This window comes from Lactuca virosa, chromosome 4 (assembly GCF_052849685.1).
Source record: "Lactuca virosa cultivar CGN04683 chromosome 4, Lactuca_virosa_CGN04683_v6, whole genome shotgun sequence".
NCBI classification, from domain to species: Eukaryota; Viridiplantae; Streptophyta; class Magnoliopsida; order Asterales; family Asteraceae; genus Lactuca; species Lactuca virosa.
The window spans coordinates 81,322,427-81,328,210 of NC_136429.1; the positions used below are offsets into that span (position 1 = coordinate 81,322,427).

The window sequence follows — 5,784 nt, forward strand, 5'->3', positions numbered from 1 at the left end:
GGATCCAATACGTCTTTGGTTCCCCCACTTGAAGACCCGGAGTCCGCTCTAAGAAAGAACAAAGGAAAAACCGTTGGAGAATCCGCTTCTTCAAAGAACTCACCTTTGAAGAATCTCAAATCCGTTTTTAGCAAGAAAAAGAGCAGCAAATCAGGAGCATCCAGCACCTCTTCCTTGGCGAACGAAGACCCAATCAAGGAAGACATCGTGAACGAGTCCGAAGGAGAAGAAAGCGAATTTGAAGAAGGTAGCGATCTAGAAGGTAACTTTGACAACACCATGGCGAACATTGATGAAGTTCCCATGGGTGAATGGAAGAAGAGGATACGGGATGATACCGGCCCGGGACTTGTGCAACCCGCAATTCCCGCGACTGCCACTTTTGAGCTTAAGGGTCATATTCTTGCTCAACTCAAGGAGATCCCCTTCTATGGAAAAGACCACGAAGATGCCTATAAACACTTGGATGAAGTCAATGATGTAGCTGATTATTTTAATGTTCCAAATGTGCCTCGCGAAACCCAGCTGCTTCGTATGCTTCCAGTTACATTCAAAGGTGATGTAAAGGATTGGCTCAAGTCACTCCCTCCCGGATCCATCACTACATGGGCTAAGATGAAGGAAGAATTTATTGACCAGTTTTGCCCACCCTCGAAAATAGCCAAGTTGAAGAAAGCTATCGCCAACTTTGAACAACAACCTGGAGAGTCCCTTTATGAGGCATGGGAGAGATATAAAAGTCTACTAAGGAATTGCCCACATCATGATCTTAATATCCAACAAGAAGTCTCCATTTTCTATGATGGAGTCAATGTAACAACTAGGCAGCTCCTAGACTCGCAAGGACCCCTCACAAAGAAGGCACCTCCGGTGATCAAAGAATTGATTGAAGAATTCTCTAAGCATTCTAGAGAATACCACAATCCAAGGAATGATATGACCAAGGGATCGGCGTACGCAGCTTCTGAAGATTTGTCGGCAGTTATGGCAATGTTGAAAACCATGGATAGAAGGATGGATAAAATGGATCAAACAATCCATGCTATTCGGGTAGGATGTGAAAATTGCAATGGGCCTCATCTAACTAGAGATTGTGATTTGGACGAGAACGGGAATAAGAAAGTGCAAGTATGCTATTCTAGTGGTGATAGATTTGATGACGATTGGCGAAAACCTAAGAAAGAATGGCTCCCTTATGATGAGTACAAGAAAGCGAGGGAGGAGAAATTTAGACAAAAGGCAAGGGATTTTTACCAAAAGGAGGAGCCGGTACAAGAAAAGAAACCAAATCTAGAAGAAATGCTCACTAAATTTGTAGCTGCATCCGAAAAAAGACACAATGACCACGATGCTGCAATACAAGATACAAGAACAATATTAAGGAATCAGCAAGCATTTATTCACAACATTGAGAAGCAGCTGGGGAAACTTGCCCAGCAAATGAATCAAAGAGCACCGGGAGAACTTCCTAGTAACACCGAAAACAATCCAAAAGGCGCACATATAAACATTGTCACAACTAGGAGTGGGAAGATTATAACCCCTCTGGCCCCTATTCAGAATGAAGACCCGAAGCTGGTACAAGAGAAGGAGGCAGAAGGGCAGAATCAAAATCAGACCCAGCTGAGCCCAGACCCTACTCGCCGAGTCCATGATATGGACTCAGCGAGTCTGCCACCTGATCAGAAAAGTCAAACTCCTGTTAAGCCATATCAGCCTACACTGCCATATCCAGCCCGAGCTAGACAAGAAAAGAATGAAGAAGACTACCAGAAGTTTCTAGAACACATAAAGGCTCTTCAAATCAACATACCATTCATAGAAGCGGTTGCCCAAATGCCAAAATATGCCAAATTTCTCAAGGAGCTTCTAACTAATAGAAGGAAGATGGAATAAGTGAATAAGGTGGTCCTAAACGAAAACTATTCAGCTACTATGTTGAACATACTTCCTAAGAAGAAAGGAGATCCGGAAAGTTTAACATTGCCCTGTCAATTTGGAAACTTGGCCACCATATATGCACTAGCTGATTCGGGGGCAAGTGTAAACCTCATGCCTTATTCAGTTTTCAAAAAGTTAGACCTCCCCGAGCCAAGACCCATTCGCATGGCAATCCACCTAGCAAACAAAACGGTTACATTTCCTAGGGGAATCTGTGAAGATCTTTTGGTAAAGGTGGATAAGTTCGTGTTCCCCGCGGATTTTATAATTTTGGACATGGAAGCGGATCCTCAAGTCCCGATCATCCTTGGAAGACCTTTCCTTAACACCGCAAGCGCTATAGTTGACATGCGAGATTCAAAACTTACTCTACGGGTGGGAGATGAATCAGTCACTTTCAGGGTTGATCAAGCCATGAAGCATGCAAGGAGCAGTGATGACACGACATTTTCAATTGATATGTTGGATGAATTAATGGAGGAATGGAACAATGAAGAGCCAAAAAAGTCCACCATCGCCTTTGATGAAGAACTTGATGCTGAAAGAGACCTACTGGAAATAGAGAGACTGCTGGAAGAAGCTGATTATAATGAACTAATAAAAACCACTGAGCAGCCTACTCGCCGAGTAGCCCCGATCTACTCGCCGAGTCCATATGAAGAACCCATAGTTAACGCGAATTCTGCCCAGGACTCGACGAGTCCCTTCACTGGACTCGACGTGTTCACCATGCAGAACACGAAAATAGAGCTGAAATCGCTACCAGATCACTTGGAGTACGCATTCCTTGAAGATGGCCAACAAAAACATGTTATAATAGCTTCTGACCTCTCCAAATCTGAAAAAGAAGAATTAGTCCATGTCCTAAAGAAGAGAAAGAGTGCCATTGCATGGAGTATCACCGATATCAAGGGAATAAGCCCCTATTATTGCTCTCACAAGATCAACTTGGAAGAAGAAGCAAAGCCGTTAGTGCAACACCAAAGAAGACTGAACCCGAACATGCAAGAAGTGGTCAAGAAGGAAGTAGTCAAGCTTTTAGATGTGGGGATCATTTATTCTATTTCCGACAGTCCATGGGTTAGCCCTGTTCAAGTGGTGCCCAAGAAAGGCGGGATGACGGTCGTAGCAAACGAGAAGAACGAGCTTATTCCGACCCGAACGGTAACCGGTCGGCGAGTGTGCATCGATTATCGAAAACTAAACGATGCCACTCGTAAAGACCATTTTCCTTTACCTTTTATTGATCAAATGCTTGAAAGATTGTCCGGCCATAGCTACTATTGTTTCCTAGACGGATTTTCGGGTTACTTCCAAATACCCATAGACCCAATTGACCAAGAAAAGACTACTTTCACTTGCCCGAGTGGGACTTTTGCCTATCGTCGCATGCCCTTTGGGTTATGCAATGCACCTGCGACATTTCAAAGGTGCATGACGGCCATATTCCATGACATGGTGGAAAAATTCATGGAAGTATTTATGGACGATTTTTCTGTTTTTGGATCTTCCTTCCATGATTGTCTTGCTAACCTCGATTTGATGCTTGCAAGGTGTGAAAAACCCGATTTAGTCCTCAATTGGGAAAAATGTCACTTTATGGTTAAAGAGGGTATAGTCTTGGGCCACAAGGTATCCAAAGCGGGAATTGAGGTGGATCGGGCAAAAATAGATACAGTTGTTAAATTACCTCCACCAACTAATGTAAAGGGCATTAGGAGTTTTTTAGGTCACGCGGGTTTTTACCGCCGTTTCATAAAAGATTTTTCTAAAATAAGTAGACCTCTAACACAATTACTTTTAAAAGATGCACCATTTAATTTCACTAAAGAGTGTTTAGAGGCCTTTGAATTTCTGAAAGAAAAATTAACTAATGCCCCGATCATTATTGCCCCAAATTGGAACCTACCTTTTGAAATAATGTGTGACGCGAGCGACTTTGCATTAGGAGTTGTACTTGGCCAAAGGGTTGATAAGCACTTTCGACCCATTTATTATGCAAGCAAGACTTTGAATCAGACCCAAGAAAATTACACCACAACTGAAAAAGAATTACTAGCCGTGGTGTATGCTTTTGACAAATTCCGCCCTTATCTTATTTTATTTAAAACCATTGTTTTTACTGACCACTCTGCTATTAAGTACTTGTTTGCCAAGCAGGATGCAAAGCCAAGATTGATACATTGGGTTCTACTTTTACAAGAATTTGATATCGAGATACGCGATAAAAAGGGAATGGAGAATGTAGCTGTCGACCACTTATCAAGACTAGAAAACCCGCATTTGGAAGCATTGGAAGAAGATAAAATTGGAGATGACTTTTCGGACGAGTACATTTTAGTGACCACGGGGGAGGAGCCATGGTTTGCAGATATAGCTAATTACTTAGCTACCAAGTATATTCCAAAAGATTTTACCCGCCAACAAAAGAAGAAATTATTTTCAGAAATAAAATACTACTTTTGGGACGAGCCATATGTTTTCCGAAGCTGCGCGGATGGGATCATAAGGAGATGTGTATTTGGGAAGGAAAGCCGAGAAATTTTGGAGCATTGCCATAGCGGGCCCACCGGTGGACATCATGGAGCACATTACACGGCTAAGAAGATATTTGATATTGGGTTTTATTGGCCCACAATTTTTAAAGATGCTACCCAATATGTCAAAGAATGTGATGTATGCCAAAGAGCGGGAAACATATCATCCCGAAACGAGATGCCACAACATAGTATTCAAGTGTGTGAAGTGTTTGATGTGTGGGGGATCGATTTCATGGGAACATTTCCAATGTCAAAAGGGAACAAATATATTTTGGTGGCGGTTGATTATGTACCCAAATGGGTGGAGGCACAAGCTTTACCAACTAATGATGCTCGGGTGGTGGTGCGCTTTCTAAAGAAGTTATTCTCAATATGTGGAGTCCCTAAAGCTCTTATTAGTGACCGGGGCACTCAAGTGTTAAGAAAATATGGGGTAATCCATAAATTATCTACATCTTACCATCCACAAACTAGTGGGCAAACTGAAGTGACGAATAGAGCATTAAAAAGAATTTTGGAGAGATCGGTGGGTAGCAATCGAAAGGAATGGTCGGATAGGTTAGATGATGCACTTTGGGCCTTCCGAACAGCTTTTAAAACACCTATTGGTACTACACCATATAGGCTAGTTTATGGGAAGCAATGTCATTTACCGGTAGAAATAGAGCATAAAGCTTTTTGGGCTTTAAAAATGTGCAATATTGATGTGGCTGAACTTAGAACCAATCGGTTGATGCAAATGAATGCTCTTGAAGAACTTAGGAATGAGGCTTACACTAGCTCCTTGATTTACAAAGAAAAAACCAAGAATTGGCATGACAAAAGAATCAAGGGTAATAAAGACTTTCACGAAGGGCAAAAAGTGTTACTTTTTAATTCAAGGCTCAAACTCTTTCCGAGCAAGCTAAAGTCACGATGGGATGGTCCATTTATAGTGAAGAAAGTTTTTCCACATGGAGCTATTGAGTTATTATCAAGAGATGGCACTCCTTTCAAAGTTAATGGACATAGGGTGAAAAAATATGAAGAAGGAATCCCGAGGAATGAAGAACTTGAAGAAGGGCTGCTGCTAGAAGGCATGGCAGAAACGTAGAGCGGGGAGGAGTCCAGCTAACGACTCCTTAAAAAGAAGCGCTTCCGGGAGGCAACCCGAGTTTAGAGTTTGCATTTCTTTTCCCTTTATTTTTCTTTTTGTTTTTCACTTTTAGGATCTGTTTGTTTTTTTTTCAATCTTCTTCTGAAATTATGCTTAACATGATTGCTTGAGGGCAAGCAATGCTCAAAGTTTGGGGTGGTGGCTTTA

The 5,784-nt window shown here is 42.0% G+C and overlaps 1 non-coding gene across 1 annotated transcript; it reads right to left on the bottom strand.

Moving 5' to 3' along the window:
• Window positions 1-663: 663 nt before the first annotated feature.
• LOC145110420 (small nucleolar RNA R71) lies at window positions 664-770 on the bottom strand. The gene has a single exon (XR_013709800.1). It is a non-coding gene; the product is annotated as a small nucleolar RNA R71 (small nucleolar RNA).
• Window positions 771-5,784: the final 5,014 nt, after the last annotated feature.